We start from the raw sequence: 21,102 nt of genomic DNA on the forward strand, positions 1-21,102 counted from the left end.
TGGCCTACCAGAAAGTCCAGAATTGCAGTAAATAAGAGGAAAAGAGGTCTAACTATGAGTTTTAAGGGTCTTCCTACATGTGAAGTGTTGGGTTTTAGTAATGGGTTTTAGTGTTGGGTCTTATAATAATCATGACTATGAACTTTGTTGCAGACAGTCATACTGGCTAGAATCCTCTAGGTGAGCAGGAGTGTTACTCTTTTTTTTTTTTTTTTAATCTTATCTAAAAACGTGTAACATTTTATTCTCCAACGATGTCAAACAAATGGGTTATGGCAGGGGTAACATAACATATAACAAGGAATGCCTATATTTTCCCCTACTAAATATTTTGTACTTTGGTCGCTTGCATGGCAGGGGTATTGAAGGATTAAGTAAGATGATAAGAATAATGCCTGGGACATGGGACATGACAGCTGTTATCAGAACTGATGCATTTTCTCAGCAACACCTTCTCTCACTGTGGGCCAGACCTGTGGCTACCTGAAGAATCCTCTGAGGCTGGGCGTGATGGCTCACACCTATAATCCCAACACTCTGGGAGGCTGAGGTGGGAGGATTGCTTGAGCCCAGGTTTTTGAGGTCAGTTTGGGCAACATAGTGAGATCCCATCTCTACCAAAAAAAACCCAAAAACAAACAAAATATAAATTTAGCTGGGCATAGTGGCACATACCTGTGATCCCAGCTACTTGGGAGGCTGAGGTAGGAAGATTGCTGGAGCCCAGGAATTTGAGGCTGCAGGGAGCTGTGATTGTGCCACTGCCCTCCAACCTGGTCAAAAAAGCGAGACCCTGTCTCTAAATAAATAAATGGATAAATAAATGGAATCCTTTGAGAGGAACTTGTTGCTTCCAGTTTTCATATTTTTATGGTTCCTGCTTTACCAGATTTCTGGGTTCATTTGTTTGTTTGTCTGTCTGTTTCTTTGTAGAGACTGGTTCTGGCTCTGTCCCCATGCTGGAGTGCAGTGGTCATCAGAGCTTACTTCAGCCTCAAACTCTTGGGCTGAAATGATCCTTCTGTCTCAGCCTCCTGAGTAGCTGGGACTACAGGCACGCAACACCACACTTGGCTAATTTTAAAAATATTTTGTAGGGACAGAGTCTCACTATGGTGCCCACGCTTGCAGATTTCTGGTTTTTATCCTTTGAATATATATGCTACACAAATTCAACTAATGTCATTGTGAAAAACATGGGAAGAAAAGTTTACCACCTGATAATATCTCTAAGCACTTGCCTTTTCTAGACATTTTATATAGATTGAATCATATAATATGTGGTCTTTGTGACTGGCTTCTTTCATTTAGCATAATGTTTTTATTTTTGTTTTTTTGAGATGGAGTCTCACTCTGTGGCCCAGGCTGGAGTGCAGTGGCATGATCTCGGCTCACTGCAAGCTCCGCCTCCCAGGTTCACGCCATTCTCCTGCCTCAGCCTCCCGAGTAGCTGGGACTATAGATGCCCACCACCACGCCTGGCTAATTTTTTTTTTTGTATTTTTAGTAGAGACAGGGTTTCACCGTGTTAGCCAGGATGATCTCGATCTCCTGACCTGTTGATCTGCCCGCCTTGGCCTCCCAAAGTGCTGGGATTACAGGCCTGAGCCACCGCGCCCAGCGGAAGAATTTTTTTTTTAATTGGAGTCAATTCTTTCAAACCTTGCCACTGCTTTATCACGTTGATGGAATATTCTAAATCTTTTGTTGTCATTTCAGCAATATTCACAGCGTCTTCACCAGGAGTACATTCCTGGTTTCTCAAAACACCACTTTCTTTGCTCATCCATAAGAAGCAACTGCACATCCATTCAAGTTTGATCATGAGATTACAGCAATTCAATCACATCTCCAGGCTCCATTTCTAATTCCAGTTCTTGCTATTTCCACCACGTCTGCAGTGACTTCCTCACTGAAATCTTGAGCCCTTCCAAGTCAGCCATGAGGGTTGGAATCAACTCATTCCAAACTCCTGTGAATGTTGTCATTTTTACTTCCTCCCACAAATGTTCTTAATGGCATTCAGAATGGTGGATCCTTTCCAGAAGGTTTTCAATGTATTTTGCCCAGATCCATCAGAGGAACCATCTACAGCAACTATAGCTTTACAAAGTGTGTTTCTTTTCCTTCCTTCCTTCCTTCCTTCCTTCCTTCCTTCCTTCCTTCCTTCCTTTCTCTTTCTTTCTTTCCTTCCTTCCTTCCTTCCTTCCTTCCTTCCTTCCTTCCTTCCTTCCTTCCTTCCTTCCTTCCTTCCTTCTTTCTTTCTTTCTTTCTTTCTTTCTTTCTTTCTTTCTTTCTTTCTTTCTTTCTTCTTTCTTTCTTTCTTTTCCTTCCTTCCTTTCTTCCTTCCTTCCTTCCTTCCTTTCTTCCTTCTTTTATTTGAGAAGGAGTCTTGCTCTGTCACCCAGGCTGGAGTGCAGTAGCACCATCTAGGCTAACTGTAACCTCCACCTCCCAGGTTCATGCAATTCTCTTGCCTCAGCCTCCCAAGTAGCTGGGATTACAGATGTGCACCACCATGCCAGGCTAATTTTTTTGTATTTTTAGTAGAGATGGGGTTGTGCCTTGTTGGCCAGCCTGGTTTCAAACTCCTGACCTCAGGTGATCCACCCGCCTTGGCCTTTCCCAAAGTGCTAGGACTGCAAGTGTGAGCCTCTGCGCCTGGCCAGTATTTCTTTTTCTTTTTCTTTTTTCTTTTTTCTTTTCTTTTTTTTTTTTTTTTTTTTTTTTTTTTTGAGACACATTTTCACTCTTGTCACCAAGGCTGGAGTGCAATGGCGTGATCTTGGCTCACTGCAACTTCCACCTCCTGGATTCAAGCGATTCTCCTGCATCAGCCTCCTGAGTGGCTGGGATTACAAGCACCCACCACCATGCCCAGCTAATTTTTGTATTTTTGGTAGAGACAGGATTTCACCCTGTTGGCCAGGCTGGTCTCGAACTCCTGACCTCAGGTAATTCACCTTCCTCAGCCTCCCAAAGTGCTGGGATTACAGGCATGAGCCACTGCGCCCAGTCAGTATTTCTTAAATAATAACACTTGAAAGTCAAAATGGCTCCTTGATTCATGGGCTGCAGAATGGATGTTGGGTTCATGAACATAAGACAACATTAATCTCCTTGTACAGCTCCATCAAGCTCCTGAGTGACCAGGTGCATTGTCAATAACCAGTAATATTCTGAGCAGTATGTTTCACCAGTAGACTTACAATAATCAGTAAACCATGTTGTAAACAGATATGCTGTAATTCAGGCTTTGTTGTTTCATTTGTAGAACACAGGCAGAGTAGATTCAGCACAATTTCTAAGGACCCTCAGATTTCTGAAATGGCAAATGAGCATTGGCTTCAACTTAAAGTCACCAGCTGCAATAACTCCTAACAAGAGAGCCAGCCCATCCTTAGAAGCTAGCCATTGACTTCTTTTTACCTATGAAAGTCCTAGATGACATCTTTTTTTTTTTTTTTGAGACGGAGTTGCGCTCTGTCGCCCAAACTGGAGTGCAGTGGCCAGATCTCAGCTCACTGCAAGCTCTGCCTTTCGGGTTCACGCCATTCTCCTGCCTCAGCCTCCTGAGTAGCTGGGACTATAGGCGCCCACCACCTCGCCCAGCTAGTTTTTTTTTGTATTTTTTAGTAGAGACGGGGTTTCACCAGCTTAGCCAGGATGGTCTCGATCTCCTGACCTTGTGATCCGCCCGTCTCGGCCTCCCAAAGTGCTGGGATTACAGGCTTCAGCCACCGCGCCCGGCCGATGACATCTTCTTGCATCTAAATTGTTTCATCTAAATAGGAAATCTGTTGTTCAATGTACCTTCATCAATTACCTTAAGTAGATCTTCTCGATAGCTTGCTGGAGCTTCTCCATCAGCACTTGCTCCTTCACCTTGTACTTTTTTTGTTTAATTTTGTTTTGTTTTTTACCAGAAAGAATGAGCTTGAAACCTTCCAGTTTTATTTTATGGAGATGGCTTATTTCCTCATGAACTAACCCCTGCTGGCTTCCAACTTTTCTTCTGCAGCTTCCTTACCTCTCAACCTTCATAGAATTGAAGAGAGTTAGGGCCTTGATCTGGATTAGGCTTTGGATTAAGGGAATATTGTAACTGTTTTGATCTTCTATCCAAACCACTCAGTTTCTCCATATCACCGATAAGGCTGTTTTGCTTTCTAATCATTTGTGCATTCATTGAAGTAGCATTTTAAATTCCTTTTGAGAACTTGTTTTGCCTCCTTTCTCTGCCATTGTGGTGTGTGATGTTGACTCCATTTCTTGCCATATCTTCTCACAAGACTTTCAAAATCAAGCAATTGCTGGCCAAGAAACAAAAGCAAAACGGTCATTCCGCAGTGGATTTGGATGAAAATTGGCAATAAAATCAGGTACAACTCCAAGATGTTGGGAATAGGCCCCCAAAAGCTGGCCATAAACTGGCCCCAAAACTGGCCATAAACAAAATCTCTGCAGCACTGTGACATGTTCGTGATGGCCATGACACCCACACTGGAAGGTTGTGGGTTTACCGGAATGAGGGCAAGGAACACCTGGCCCACCTAGGGTGGAAAACTGCTTAAAGTCGTTCTTAAATCACAAACAATAAACAATAGCATGAGCGATCTGTGCCTTAAGGACATGCTCCTGCTGCAGATAACTAGCTAGACCCATCCCTTTACTTTGGCCCATCCCTTTGTTTCACATAAGGAATACTTTTAGTTAATATATAATCTAGAGAAACAATGCTTACACTGGTTTGCTGTCAATAAATATGTGAGTAAATCTCTGTTCAGGGCTCTCAGCTCTGAAGGCTGTGAGACCCCTGATTTCCCACTCCACACCTCTATATTTCTGTGTGTGTGTCCTTAATTCCTCTAGCACCGCTGGTTTAAGGTCTCCCTGACAAAGCTGGTCTCCACACAAGAGAAGACATTGGAGAAGAACCAAGCTGGGCCTATTAGCAATATCACATGAGATGGCACACATGCTTCTGCTGTATCAAGGTTACTATTATCTTACCATAGCAAGCTGAAAATGTCAACACTATCTGAACAGTTGGGCATGTTTTATTAGGAAAATGTTTTTTCTCTTTGTTTATATGCTCTGCATTAGTAGGCTGGCTCAATAATATATATGTGAGATCTTTTATTTGGTTAGAAAAAAGCACTTTTCCTTGCATTCATAACTTGGCTCTTTGATGCAAGAGGTCTAGTTTTGTCCTATCTTGGTCTCAGCATGCCTTCCTCATTAGGTTTATTTATTTATTTATTTATTTTTCTTTTCTTTTCTTTTCTTTTTTTTTTAAAACCGTGTTTCACTCTTTTCACCCAGGCTGGAGTGCAATGGCACGATTTTGACTCACCACAACCTCCGCCTCCCAGGTTCAAGTGATTCTCCTGCCTCAGCCTCCCGAGTAGCTGGGATTATGGGCATGCACCACCAAGCCCAGGTAATTTTGTATTTTCCCAGGTTCAAGTGATTCTCCTGCCTCAGCCTCCCGAGTAGCTGGGATTATGGGCATGCACCACCAAGCCCAGGTAATTTTGTATTTTTAGTAGAGGGGGTTTTCTCTGTGTTGGTCAGGCTGGTCTCAAACTCCTGACCTCAGGTGATCTGCCTGCCTCAGCCTTCCAAAGTGCTGGGATTACAGGCGTGAGACACTGCACCTAGTCCAGGCTTAATTATTTCTACCTTTTATGTAAAGTAAGAAATGTGTGAATCTTGCTTTCACTTGAACACTTAGAGGCCATTGTAGGGTTATTTATTTCAATATTGTTGTGTCTCAGGGAATAGGAGGGTCCTAGGAGAGGGAGAGCAATAAGGGAAAGGTCAGTCAGTGGAGCAGTCGTAACACATACAATGTTAATTAAGTTCACTGTCTCATATGGACACAGTTCCTAGTGCCTCAAAGCAATACCAATAGCAACATCAAAGATCATTGATCACAGATCAACATACCATTATAATAATTATGAAAACATTTGAAATATTATAAGAATTATCAAAATGTGACACAGTTATACATTGTGAGCTATTGGAAAAATGGTGCCCATAGACTTGTTTGATGTAGGGTTGCCACAAACCTTCAATTTGTAAAAAACCCAGTTATCTGTAAAGCACAATAAAGCAAAGTGCAATAAAACCAGGTATCCTTGTATCTTCTTTGGAGAAATATCTACCTAGTCATTTGCCCATTAAAAAAACTAGACCATTTATCTTTTTTTGTTGTTGAGTTATAAAATTCTTTATATATCTTGAATTCCAACCCTTTATCAAATATATGGTTTGCAAATGTTTTCTCCCATATTGTGGAATTATCTTTTCCCTTTCTTTTTTCTTTTTTTATTTTCATTTTTCTTTCTTCTTTTTTCTTTTCTTTCTTTTTTTTTATACTGCTCCTTGCAGAGCAGGGCTACACAAAATAGCCTTTTTTTTTTTTTTTCTTTTTTTTAGAGATAGTGTCCCACTCTGTGGCCCTGGCTGGAGTACAGTGGTGCAATCATAGCTCACTGCAGGTTTGAACTCTTGGGCTCAAGCGATTCTCCTATCTCAGCCTCCCAAAGAGGTGAGATTACAGGTATTAGCCACTATGCCAGCCTCTTTTCACTTTCTTCATGGTATCCTCCAAAGCACAAAAGTTTAACTTTTGTTACAATTTGTTTTATTTTGTTGCTTGAGCTTTTGGTGTCATATTTAAAAAACTATTGCCTAATCCAAGATCATAAAGATTAACTCCTAAGTTTTCTTCTGAGTTTTATAGTTGTTGTTTTTGCACTTAGGTCTATGATCCAGTTTGAATTAACTTTTGTATATGATGTGAGGCAGGGAACCCAACTTCATTCTTTTGCATATGGATATCCAGTTGTCCTCACACCATTGGTTGAAAAAATTATTGTTTCTTCCATTGAATTATCTTGGCACCCTTGCTAAAAACCTATTGACTATAAATGTAAGAATTTATTTTGTACTCTTGTCTATTCCATTGATCTATATGTCTTTCCTCATGCAATACTACACTGTCTTGATTGCTGTAGCTTTTTTAAAAATAGAGACAGGGACTCACTATGTTGCCCAACTCCTGGGCTCAACTGATCCTCCTGCTTTGGCCTCCCAAAGTACTGGAATGGTAGATATGGGCCACAGTGCCTAGCCTGATTGCTATGACTTTGTAGCAAATTTTGAAATTGGGACGTGTAAGTCCTCCAAATTTGTTCTTTTATTCAAGATTGTTTGGGCTGTTCTGAGTCCTTCACATTCCCAATGAATTTTAAGATCAGCTTATCAATTACTGCAAAAAAAAATCAGCTAAGATTTTGATAGAGATTGTATTGAATCTGTGGTATTGCCTCAACTTTTATTTTACTCTTTAAACTTTTATTATTTTTATTTATTTATTTATTTTTATTTTTTGTTTTGTTTGTTTTATTGAGACGGAGTCTTGCTCTGTCGCCCAGGCTGGAGTGCAGTGGCGCAATCTCGGCTCACTGCAAGCTCCGCCTCCCGGGTTTACGCCATTCTCCTGCCTCAGCCTCCAGAGTAGCTGGGACTACAGACGCCCGCCACATCGCCTCGCTAATTTTTTGTATATTTAGTAGAGACGGGGTTTCACCGTGTTGGCCAGGATGGTCTCGATCTCCTGACCTCGTGATCCGCCCGTCTCGGCCTCCCAAAGTGCTGGGATTACAGGCTTGAGCCACCGCGCCCGGCCACTTATTTTTATTTTTATTTATTTATTTATTTTTGAGACAGAGTCTTGCTCTGTCACCCAGGCTAGAGTGCAATGGCGCTATCTTGGCTCATTGAAAGCTCTGCCTCCCAGGTTCACGCCATTCTCCTGCCTCAGCCTCCCGAGTAGCTGGGACTACAGGCGCCCGCCACCATGCCCGGCTAATTTTTTGTATTATTTAGCAGAGATGGGGTTTCACCGTGTTAGCCAGGGTGGTCTCAATCTCCTGACCTCATAATCTGCCCGCCTCGGCCTTCCAAAGTTCTGGGATTACAGGCATGAGCCACCGTGCCCGGCCTTACTTATTTTTATTTATTTTTATTTTTTATTTTTGAGAAACAGGCTCAGCACTCAGGCTGCAGTGCAGGGATAAGATCACTTGACCTAAAGGGCTCAAGCAATCACCCCATCTCAGCCTCCCAAATAGCTGGGACTACAGGTGCCTGCCATAATGCCCAGCTAATTTTTAAATTATTTGTAGAGATAAAGTCTCACTATATCAACCTAGGCTGGTCTCGAACTCCTGGTCTCAATCAATCTTCCTACTTTGGCATCCCAAAGTGTTGGAATTACAGGCGTGAGCCACTGCACCTGGCCTTTATTATTTTTTATACAAACACACATATATAAAATTGTAAGTAAAAAGAATCATATCATTCATGCAGTATTTATTTGGAAAACTTTCCCCCAGCTCTATCTGTTACAGATATTTAGATAGGCATGAGCAGGGCAGGAGAGGGCTCTCCCCCAACCCACTAGGAACATCAGGTAATGGTTCAACAATTATCATACTGCCTCTCTAAAAATGATAATTTAGCAGCCCACTCAGGGTGGCAGGAGAGACAATCTCCTGATGATCCACAGCTATTAACATTAAATGTGTTAAGTGGGCTGGGTGTGGTGGCTCACACCTGTAATCCCAGCACTTTGGGAGGCTGAGGCTGGCAGATCACCTGAGGTTGGGAGTTTGAGACCAGCCTGGTCAACATGGTGAAACCCCAGCTCTACTAAAAGTACAAAAAAATTAGCCAGGTGTGGTGGCAGGTGCCTGTAATCCCAGCTACTCAGGAGGGTGAGGCAGAAGAATCACCTGAACCTGGAAGCAGAGGTTGCAGTAAGCCGAGATCGTGCCATTGCACTCCAGCCTGGGCAACAAGAGCGAAACCGTCTCAAAGAAAAAAAAAAAGTGTTAATTGAATGCAGATGTCATGGGGAAGAAACTTCTTGGGCATGTGCACTAAGAGACGAAATGGCAAAACATGACCTTCTGGGTACACTCCACCGGAAAAAGGGAAGAAAGTCTCACGTGGTCATAGGTACAGCTTCCTAAGCACACTGCATGTGCTCACTTCCCAAGGTTGAGAAGAGCTCTGCACATGTGGAAAGCCCACCCTAAAGGAAGAATCATGGGAAAGAGGTGAGCCTATAAAGTCCTAGGATCACGGTTAAATGGGGCACTTGGCTCTTTAAACTTCATGTGCCTTCCTGGGTCTGTTCCAAACACACCTTCCTTTCTTGTTCTAAAGCCTTTTTACTTTTTTTTTTTTTTTTTTTTGAGACGGAGTCTCGCTCTGTCGCCCAGGCTGGAGTGCAGTGGCCGGATCTCGGCTCACTGCAAGCTCCACCTCCCGGGTTCACGCCATTCTCCTGCCTCAGCCTCCCGAGCAGCTGGGACTACAGGCGCCCGCCACCTCGCCCGGCTAGTTTTTTGTATTGTTAGTAGAGACGGGGTTTCACTGTGTTAGCCAGGATGGTCTCGATCTTCTGACCTCGTGATCTGCCTGTCTCAGCCTCCCAAAGTGCTGGGATTACAGGCTTGAGCCACCGCGCCCGGCTTCTGGCTTTTTAAAACAATTGATTTTAAGGAGTTGTTTATATGTTCTAGATACAAATAGCTTGTCAGATGTATATATTGAAAATATTTCTCCCACTCTTAATTTTTTCACTCTCTTAATGTGTCCTGATGAACAGAACTACTTACTTTTAATGTAATACAATTTATCAGATTTTCCTGATGTTTAATGCTTTGTATGCCGTTTTAAAAACTTTTTTGCCTATATTCAGCAAACAGCATTCTAATTTCTCAACTAAAAGACAGTTTTACCTTTCATATTTAGATCTATGATGTATCTTGAAATGATATTTATCATGTGATATTAAAAAAAATATATGTATATATTCATAAATGTGTCCCTAACATTTATAGGTCCTGGGCCAAATGTAAAATAGAGAGATGCATTTCTTTTTCTTTTCTTTTTCTTTTTATTTTTTTGAGATGGAGTCTCATTCTGTCACCCACGCTGGAGTGCAGTGGCATGATCTTGGCTCGCTGCAACCTCTGCCTCCCGGGTTCAAGCGATTCTCCTGCCTCAGCCTCCTGAGTAGCTGAGACTTCAGGCACAACCCACCACGCTGGGCTAATTTTTTGATTTTTCATACAGATGGGGTTTTGCCATGTTGGCGAGGCTGGTCTCGAACTCCTGGTCTCAAGTGACCCATCTGCCTCGGCCTCCCCAAGTGCTGGGATTATAGGCATGAGCCACTATACCTGGCATGAGAGTTGTATTTCTTTTTTTTTTTTTTGAGACAGAGTCTCACTCTGTCACCCAGGCTGGAATGCAGTGGGGTGATCTCGGCTCACTGCAACCTCCACCTCCCAGGTTCAAGCAATTCTCCTGCCTCAGTCTCCCAAGTAGCTGGGATTACAGGCGCCCATCACCACGCCCAGCTAATTTTGGATATTTTCAGTAGAGACAGGGTTTCACCATGTTGGCCAGGCTGGTCTTGAACTCCTGACCTCAGGTGGTCCACCCACCTCGGCCTCCCAAAGTGCTGGATTACAGGCATGAGCCACCACACCCGGCCGAGAGTTGTATTTCAAATGACTAAATATTTACAAGATATAAATCAAACTGACAGACTGTGAAGTGAAATATACTCTATTCCCCTACTTTGACAGATCTAGCTTCACAATGTCAAAATTGAAAAATACATTCATACTCGTGTTTTTATGTTTGAAAAAATATCAAAGATTACAGAGTTTCTTTATTATTGGGCATGTCTGGGTGTTCTGTTGATGGACTGGTGTTTTTACAAGAGTGGTGAATTCATTCGTAATTCAAAATTATTATATATTTATTCCATAAAGTTATTTTTCTTAATTTTATTTTGTCTAAATCATTAATTTTGTTATCAAGATTTTGACATAATTTGTCTTCTATCAACAGTAAATATCTAAAGTATTAAAAATAAAATGTAGCTATAGTCAAATGAACAAAATTTGAATATATTTTAATCAAAAGTTCCATATGCGTTATCCAAGTTACTCATCTTCTAACACATTCAATATCACCTGTCAAAATTAAAATGCCAGGTTGAGCATGGAGGCTCACACCTGTAATCCCAGTGCTTCAGGAGGTCAAAGTGGGATGATTGCATGAGCCCAGGAGTTTGAGATCAGCTTGGCAACATGGCAATACCTTCAACTCTACCAAAAAAAAAAAATTAACTTAGGCATGGTGGTGCATGTCTGTGGTCCCAGCTACTCAAGAGGCTGAGGTGGAAGGATTGCTTGAGCCCAGGAGGTGAAGGCTGCAGTGAACTGTGTTTGAGCTACTGCACTCCAGCCTGGGAGACAGAGCAAGACCCTGATTTTAAAAAAAGATAAGTCAATTGTCTTTTTCCTTCTTTCTGGCGTTCAAGACGTCGAAGCGAGGATGTGATGAGTCCTCTGGTGCGAAATTCTGGATTTCCTAGGGTCTTCGGGTAGGATCCCTGCTCAACTGTGCTGAGAACACAGGAGCCAAAAATCTGTATATCATCTCCGTGAAGAGGATCGGGGACGGATGAACAGACTTCCCTGCCAGTATGGGTTACATGGGAATGGCCACAGTCAAGAAGGACAAACCAGAGCTCAGAAAAAAGGTACATCCAGCAGTGGTCATTTGACAATGAAAGTCATATGGAGAAAAGATGGAGTGTTTCTTTATTTTGAAGATAATGCAGGGGTCATAATAAAAAATAAAGATGAGATGAAAGGTTCTGCCATTACAGGACCAGTAGCAAAGGAGTGTGCAGACTTGTGGCCCCGGATTGGGTTCAATACTGGCAGCATTGCATGATTATCTGTTATGTTTGTAAAAAAAAAAATCTTAAAACCCATTAACAAGTATTTATCCTCTGCCCCCTCAAAAATAAATAAATAAATAAATAAATAAATTTAATTAAAACATGAAGGCAGAGGTGTGTTTCTTGAGAAAAAATTAAAAAGCAAAAATAAATCTTATTTAATAGACTTTTCTTTTTTTTTTGTGAGACAGAGTCTTGCTCTGTCGCCTAGGCTGGAGGGCGGTGGTGTGATCTCAGCTCACTGCAACCTCTGCCTCCTGGATTCAAGCGATTCTCCTGCCTCAGCCTCCCAAGTATCTGGGATTACAGGCATCCGCCATCATGCCCGGCTAATTTTTGTATTTTTGTAGAGACAGGGTTTCATCATGTTGGCCAGGCTGGTCTTGAACTCCTTACCTCAGGTGATCCACCAGCCTCGGTTTCCCAAAGTGCTGGGATTATAGGAGTGAGCTACCACGCCTCGCCAGATTTCTTTTTTATTTTCTTTTCTTTTTTCTTTCTTTCTTTCTTTCTTTGTTTTTTTTTTTTTGAGATGAAGTTTTGCTCTTGTAGCCCAGGTTGGAGTGCAGTGGTGAGATACTGGCTCATTGCAACCTCTGCCTCCCAGGTTCAAGCGATTCTCCTGTCTCAGCCTCCCGAGTAGCTGGAACTACAGGTGCGTGCCACCAACACGGCTAATTTTTTTGTATTTTTAGTAGAGATGGGGTTTCATCATGTTGGCCAGGCCGGTCTCAAACTCCTGACTTCAGGCAATCTGCCCACCTTGGCCTCCCAAAGTGCTGGGATTACAGGCACGAGCCACCGTGCCCAGCCTAAACATGAAATATTGAAAATAAATTATTTAGGGCCAGGCACAGTGGCTCACGCCTGTAATCCCAGCACTTTGGAAGACCAAGGCAGGAGGATCACCTGAGGTCAGTATTTCGAGACTGGACTGGCCAACATGGTGAAACCCTGTCTTTACTAAAAATACAAAAAATTAGCCGGGCATGGTGGTGGGCGCCTGTAATCCCAGCCACTAGGGAGGCTGAGGTGGAAGAATCGCTTGAACCCAGAGGCGGAGGCTGCAGTGAGCCAAGATGGCGCATTGCACTCCAGCCTGGGTAACAAGAGTGAAACTCCATCTCAAAAAAAAAAAAGAAAGAAAAAAGAAAAGCAAATAAATTATTTATTTATTTATTTATTTGTTTGTTGTTATTATTATTATTTTTTGAGCCAGAGTCTCACTCTGTCGCCCAGGCTGGAGTGCAACAAAGTACTGGGATTATAGGCTTGAGCCACCATGCCTGGCTGATGTTTTAAAAACTTAATGAAATATTATTTTTTAATTTTTTGAGCAGTCTTGTTCTGTCACCCGGGTTGGAGTGCAGTGGCACAATCACAACTCACTGCAGCCTCAACCTCCTGGGGTCTAGTGAGCCTCCCACCTCAGCCTCCCAAGTAGCTGGGACTGCAGGCGTATGCCACCATGCACAGCTAATGTTTTTAATTTTTGTAGAGATGGAGTCTTACTATGTTGCTCAGGTTGATCTCGAACACCTGGGCTCAAGTGCTCTTCCTGCATTGGCCTTCCAAAGTGCTGGGATTACAGGTGTGAGCCACCAGGGCTGGTTACTTAATATTTTTTAGTGCACAGGAAACTTCACCTCCAAATGTGGCTCCCTGGTATAATGAATATTTTGAATTAAAGTCCTGTAGAGATCAATAGATGCTAGAAGAGACTTTTCCCCTATCTACATGAAGATCTGAAGGACCAACCAAGGAGAACGATTGTTCCCCACCCCCACTGCTTCCTCCCCCTGCCACAGTCTCTCAATCCTCTATCCCTCCCAAAGGCAGGATGAAGTTGTTCTCTGAAATTCCTTTATCTGCCTAGAGTTCAGATCTGCCAAAGAAGAAAACAATGACCTCTGGTCTGTCTCTGATTTTTCATTAACTGAACTCTTATCACAGGAAGAAAGACTAAAGTCTCTCAACAAACCCAGGCAGACTGTTGTCACAAACCATTTTTTGCCCTGTGGACCCAACAGACTTTGTCCTAGGCCATTGTATGTTCTTCATGCCCATTGAGTGTTCCTAAAAATCATTTACTAGCCCCCTAAAATAGCCCACACTTTTCCATCTCCTCATTCCCTTCTAAAAATAAGGCTATATAAGGCTGGGCGAGGTGGCTCATGCCTGTAATCCCAGCACTTTGGGATGCCCAGGTGGGTGGATCACCTGAGGTCAGAAGTTTGAGAGCAGCCTGGCCAATATGGCAAAACCCCGTCTCTAATAAAAATACAAAAATTAGCCCAGTGTAGTGGCGGGCACCTGTAATCCCAGCTACTTGGGAGGCTGAACCAGGGATAATTGTTTGAACCCAGAAGATGGAGCTTGCGGATATCACGCCACTGCCCTCCAGCCTAGGTGACACAGCCAGACTCTGTCTCAAAAAAAAAAAGAAGAAGAAGAAGAAGAAGAAGAAGAAGAAGAAGAAGAAGAAGAAGAAGAAGAAGAAGAAGAAGAAGAAGAAGAAAGAAGAAAGAAGAAAGAAGAAAGAAGAAAGAAGAAAGAAGAAAGAAGAAAGAAGAAAGAAGAAAGAAGAAAGAAGAAAGCAGAAAGCAGAAAGCTATATAAGTATTTGGCACCTGTATATACAATAATACATTTGTATGCCTTTACTCCAGTTTCTGCCTTTTTTTTTTTTTTTTTTTTTAAGAGCTGGTGAGAGGTGAAGACAGCTGGACTTCCTGGATCTAGTGGGAACTTGGAGAACTTTTCTGTCTTACAAGAGGATTGTAAAACACACCAATCAGTGCTCTGTAGCTAGCAAGAGAGATTGTAAAATGCACCAATCAGAAAACACACCAATCAGTGATCTGTAGCTAGCAAGAGGATTGTAAAATGCACCAATCAGAGCTCTGTAAAACACACCAATCAGTACTCTGTAAAACGCACCAATCAGCACTCTGTAAAATGCACCAATCAGCAGGATTCTAAAAGTAGCCAATCACAGGGAGGATTGAGAAAAGGGCACTCTGATAGGACAGAAATGGAACATGGGCGGGGCCAATAAGGGAATAAAAGCTGGCCACCCCACCCCCTCCCTCCCCACCAAGCCGCAGTGGCAACCTGATTGGGTCCTCTTCCATGCTGTACAAGCTTTGTTCTTTAGCTTTTCATAATAAGCCTTGCTACAGCTCACTCTTTGGGTCTGTGCCATTTTTAAGAGCTGTAACACTCATCATGAAGGTCCGCAGCTTCATTTTTTTTTTGTTTTTTGAGACGGAGTTTCACTCTTGTTGCCCAGGCTGGAGTGCAATGGCACGATCTCGGCTCACCACAACTTCCGCCTCCTGGGTTCATGCAATTATCCTGCCTCACCTTACCGAGTAGTTGGGATTACAGGCATGCAGCGCCACACCCAGCTAGTTTTTTATTTTTAGTAGAGACGGGGTTTCTCCATCTTGGTCAAGCTGATCTTGAACTCCCAACCTCAGGTGATCCGCCTGCCTCGGCCTCCCCAAGTGCAGAGATTACAGGCATGAGCCCCCGCGCCCGGCCTGTGGCTTCATTCTTGAAGTCAGTGAGACCATGAACCCTCTGGAAGGAACCAACTCTGGACACAAGAATGGGGTCTGAAAAAATAAAAATAACAATAATAAACACTTTGTTGCCCAAGCTGGCGTGCAGTGGTATGGTCATAGCTCACTGTAACCTCAAACTCCTGGGCTCTTCTGCTTCAGCCTCCTGAGTAGCTGGGACCAAGGCATGTGCCACCAAGCCTGGAAAATTTTTAAAAATTTCTTGTAGAGAAGAGGGCTCACTATGTTGCCCAAGCTGGCCTTGAACTCCTGGCCTGAAGGGATCCTCCCACCTCAGCCTCCCAAAGTGCTAGCATGATAGGTGTGAGTCACCACACCTGGCCTAATCTGTTTTTTGTGAGTTGAGTTTTCAGTGAACTTTCTAAGGATGAAGAGGAAGTTTTCCTTTTGCCCTTATATTTTCATACAAATAAAATTATTCACAATTTGAACATTGTTAAAAAAACTTCAGCTGAATTAAATTTAAGGGAGTTTAATTGAGCAATGAATGATTTGCGAATTGGGAAGCCCCCAGAATCACAGCAGATTCAGAGACTCCAGGGATGCCTTGTGGTCAGAACAAATTTATAGACAAAAAAGGAAAGTGATGTACACAAATTGGAGGTGAGGTACAGAAACAGCTGAATTGGTTACAGCTTAGCATTTGCCTTATTTAAACATAGTTTGAACACTCAACAGCGATGAGTAGTTAAAGTACAGGTGCTGGGATTGGCCAAGACTCAGCTATATTGTTACAGGTGCGTACTGCCAAGTTAAGTTTTCAATCTTGTCTACCTATTAAGGTAGGTTATGGTGTGTCCATAAGAACTCAAATATAGAAGTAGAGTCCTGGCCAAGCATAGTGGCTCACGCTTGTAATCCCAGCACTTTGGGAGGCCGAGGTGGGTAGATCACCTGAGGTCAGGAGTTAGAGACCAGCCTGGCCAACATGGTGAAATCTGTCTCTACTAAAAATACAAAAATTAGCCAGGTGTGCTGGCGGGTGCCTGTAATCCCAGCTACTCGGGAGGCTGAAGCAGGAAAATTGCTTGAACCGGGGAGGTGGAGGTTGTAGTGAGCTGAGATTGCACCACTGCACTCCAGCCTGGGTGAGAAGAGCAAAACTCTGTCTCAAAAAAAAAAAAAAAAAAAAAAAAAAGACAGAGTCCTTCTCAGGCCATGTTTACTTTGCTTTAACAATATAAAAATCAGTATCACATTTCACTGGTGTTATGTCTAAACTCACATATATAGAAATTGAATGGTAATTTGAATTGCTTAATATTTCAAAAATATTGTAAACTGCCAGAAGCAATTGCTGCAACTACTTTACCAATTCTTCCTCCCTCCAAAACATGATTTGAAACATGAAGAAAACGGACACAGGGTACTGAGAAATACTTTATTATGCAAGAATATACTGCATTCCTGCTATTCGAAAGGAAGGACCTGAGAGGTAACTTGTCTTGTTTAGTACCCAGTTGTTGCTGCTCAATCCTCCCTGCACTTGGAAGTAGTGAGTCTCTGATTTTGCCGGTGATATAACCCACAATTTAACCCACGATACTCACCTCTCCAAAACTTAGCTGCTTTTGTATGTAGTAATGTTACAAAATAAATTTTAACACATTGAAAGCTAGTGTTCATCCATGTGGTCAAATTGACTTATTTTGTATAGACCTCAGAATAAAACTTGATCTCAGTCTCAAGGAACATCCTCTAAGGCCACAGACTGTGTGCAAGTTGTGCCATGAGCAATCCTAGGGGTCACTATTCACAGGGTAGTACATTTGACATTTTTAAATGATAATTTTCCAGCAGATGGCAGTAAATTGTCTGGAAGAAAGGTAACCATTAAAAAATTATCACAAAGGTATTATATAGGCTACCAGCTATGTTGGATCATTCTTCTCCCCAGAGGTAATCTCTTATAAAAGTTTGAAGTTGTCCTTCTAGACCATATATTCACATAACATAAATATATGTACATAGAAAAATAGAAGTTTTATTATTTTAAAACTTTAGAGAGGCTGAGGCAGGAAGATCACGAGGCCAGGAGTTCGAGACCAGCAGGGCAATGTAGTGAGATGCCACCATCTCTACAAAAAAAAAAAAAAAAACTTTAAACATATAAACAGCCGGGCGCGGTGGCTCAAGCCTGTAATCCCAGCACTTTGGGAGGCCGAGACGGGCGGATCACGAGGTCAGGAGATCGAGACCATCCTGGCTAACACGGTGAAACCCCGTCTCTACTAAAAAATACAAAAAACTAGCCGGGCGAGGTGGCGGGCGTCTGTAGTCCCAGCTACTCGGGAGGCTGAGGCAGGAGAATGGCGTAAACCCGGGAGGCGGAGCTTGCAGTGAGCTGAGATCCGGCCACTGCACTCCAGCCTGGGCGACAGAGCGAGACTCCGTCTCAAAAAAAAAAAAAAAAAAAAAAAAAAAAAAAAAAAAAACATATAAACAGTAGTAGGGCAAAATAGGGTCTGGAGGCAGGGAACCTAAGGCCAATTCATGCTGACTTTCTAGAACTAAAAAGGAAAACCCCAACTTTCAACACTTAAGTATCAAAAGGACCAAAGGCTACTCCCTTTGCAAACCGCCCCTGCCCCCCACTTTCTGCCTGGCAGATGGAAAATTGAAAGTACCTCTGATTGGTTGCTTTGTGCAACCAATGAGATGTTTGCATAGGAGTGTAACTTTGTAATTTCACTTTAGCCTTTGATTGGTTGCTTTTTGCAACCAATCAGACTGATCATTGGCCACTACTTTATTTGCATGAGGTATCCACCAAACGGCCAATGGAGAACCTCTGGAGGGTATTTGGACCCCAGAAGATCCTGCAATGAGGGCCCTTGAGTCATTGCTCCAGCTACTCCTACCCTGTGACGTGTACTTTCATTTCCAATAAATCTCTGCTTTCCTTGCTTAACTCTTTCCTTGCTTTGCTGTGCATTTTGTCCAATTCTCTGTTCAAAACGCCAAGAACCTGACAATTTGCAGTAAAGACCCTGCACCCTTAACAAGTAGCACACTATATTTTCTATCTCGCCTTTCTCAGTATGCCTTAAAGATCTTTCAATGTAACCATATGTAACCCTGGAACTGTACCATCTGGTTCAACTTTGTCAGCAACAAATGTAACGAAATGATGAGTTGTTTTTCAGCTCCTAAGGACCCCCAGGTTGCAAGTCACCTAACCTGAGTATGGCCAGAAGAATCAAGCAGGCCCAGGTCCTGACCTCAGAGCCAGCTGGAATGAAAAAGCCAACCACAGGCAGAATTTAAGTGCTTGGACCAAGCAACAGAGACCAGATTAAAAAGCAAGGGTTGCCCTGTTTGGTTGGAGTATGGACTTTTCTGAAAGCTGAGGACCCAACATCACCTCACTGCATGATCTCACCAGACCACTGCTTCTTCGCATGAACCCAATCAGGTCACACCTTATGTCATCTTCCTATATCCTCCATTGTTCCCCTTTGCCCGTAAAACCTGCCCCAGACCCCAGCTTGAGAGAGAGATTTGAGAATTGACTCCTGTCTCCTTGCCAGTCAAGTTGCAATGAAGCTTTTTCTTTTCTCAAAAGTCAATGTCATATTGGCTTCTATGTGTGTTGAACAGCTAGCCCTTGCTAATTTTAAAATCTGATGTATAATATTCCACACTATGAATATACTATGGATTATTTAAACATTTCCATATTGGTGAACATTTAACTTGCTTCCAGTTTTTTGCTGTTACCAACTATGCTGCAGTGTCCACTCTTGTACCTATTGTCTCAGGCACATGTGTGAGGGTTTCTGTAGGAGAGATACTGAGGTAATATTGCTGGGCCATAAGGCACATATGAGTTTAGTTTTGATAGTGAGGTAGGAGGTGGGACTCAACTCTGGAGGAAGGGCTTGGACACCAGACCAAATTGAGGACTAGCTTAAACAGGGCCAGGGTGGAAGCAGCTTTCCATAAGATATGCCCACCAGTGTGCCATGTCAGTTTACCATTGCCATGGCAACACTCAGAAGTTACCATCCCTTTCCACAGCAATGACTCAATGACCTGGAAGTTACCATGCTTTTCCTAGAAATTTCTGCACCAACTCCCCCTTAATTTGCATGTAATTAAAAGCAGGTATAACTGTGACTGCTGAACTACCTCTGAGCTGCTATTCTGGGCACACTGCCTATGGGGTAGCCCTGCTCCACAACTGCAGTACCTCTGCTGCTGCTGTACACTGCTGCTTCAATAAAAGTTGCTATTTAACACCACCAGCTCATCCTTGAATTCTTTCCTGGGTAAAGCCAAGAACCCTCCCAGGCTAAGCCCCAATTTTGGGGCTTGCCTGTCCTTTCAGTAGGACATTGCTAAATTGCTCTCTAAAATTGCTTTTCCAGGCTGGGCACAGTGCCTCACATCTGTAATCCCAGCACTTTTGGAGGCTGAGGCAGGCAGATCACCTGAGGTCAGGTGTTCAAGACCAACCTGGCCTACATGGCGAATCCCTGTCTCTACTAAAAATACAAAAATTAGCTCGGCGTGGTGGCCCATGCCTGTAATCCCAGCTACTTGGGTGGCTGAGGCAGGAGAATCGCTTGAACCTGGAAGGTGGAGGTTGCAGTGAGTTGAGATTACACCATTGCACTCCAGGCTGGGTGACAGAGCGAGATTTTGTCTCAAAAATAAAATAATAATAAATAAATTTTTAAAGTTGGTTTTCCAATTTATACTCTCATGAGCAAAGCATGAAACTCTCTGTTGTCAATATGTGATATTCTCAATGCAAAAATTTTTTGACTTGGCTGGGTGTGGTGGCTCATGCCTGTAATGCCAGTGCTTTGGGAGGCTGAAGTGGAAAGATTACTTGAAGCCAGGGGTTCGAGACCAGCCTGGGGAACATAGTGAGACTCTATCTCAAAAAAATAAAAATAAAAAATAAAAGTTAAAACAAATTTTTTGGGCTGGAGTCAGTGGCTCACACTGTAATCTTGGCATTTTGGGAGGCTGAAGTGAGCAGACTGCTTGAGCCCAGGAGTTTAAGATTAGCCTGGGCAACATGGTAAAACCCCATCTCTATGAAAAATCCAAAAAATTAGCCAGGTGTGGTGGGGTGCACCCGTAGTTCCAGCTACCCAGGAGACACATGGGAGAGTCACCTGAACCTGGGAGGTTGAGGTTGCAGTGAGCCATCATCACACCACTGCACTACAGCCTGGGCAACAGAGACACAGTGAGACCCTGTCTCAAACTTTTTTTTTTTTTTACTAAACTGTTGAGAAATGGATTTTCCTTATATGTTTATTAGTTATTGGTACTGTCTCTTTTGTGAGTTGTCTATTTATATTGAAGGGGTTAAGAATATGACACCCCTGGCTGGGTGTGGTGGCTCATGCCTGTAATTAATCCAAGCACTTTGGGAGGTAGAGGCTGGAGGATCATTTGAACTCAGGAGTTCAAGACCAGCCAGGGCAACACATGGCAAGACCTTATCGCTACAAAAAGAAAAAAAAAAAAAAAGGCCAGGCGCCGTGGCTCACGCCTTTAATCCCAGCACTTTGGGAGGCTGCGGCAGGATGATCACTTGAGATCAGGAGTTCAAGACCAGCCTGGCCAACATGGTGAAACCCTGTCTCTACTAAAAATACAAAAATTAGCCGGGCGTGGTGGCAGGCACCTGTAATCCCAGCTACTCAG

General features: G+C 43.0%; 1 pseudogene; it reads left to right on the forward strand.

Moving 5' to 3' along the window:
- Positions 1 to 254: 254 nt before the first annotated feature.
- Positions 255 to 11,841, forward strand: LOC115898205 (annotated as a pseudogene).
- Positions 11,842 to 21,102: the final 9,261 nt, after the last annotated feature.

The sequence above is a fragment of the Rhinopithecus roxellana genome, chromosome 6, assembly GCF_007565055.1.
Source record: "Rhinopithecus roxellana isolate Shanxi Qingling chromosome 6, ASM756505v1, whole genome shotgun sequence".
In the NCBI taxonomy this organism is placed as follows: Eukaryota; Metazoa; Chordata; class Mammalia; order Primates; family Cercopithecidae; genus Rhinopithecus; species Rhinopithecus roxellana.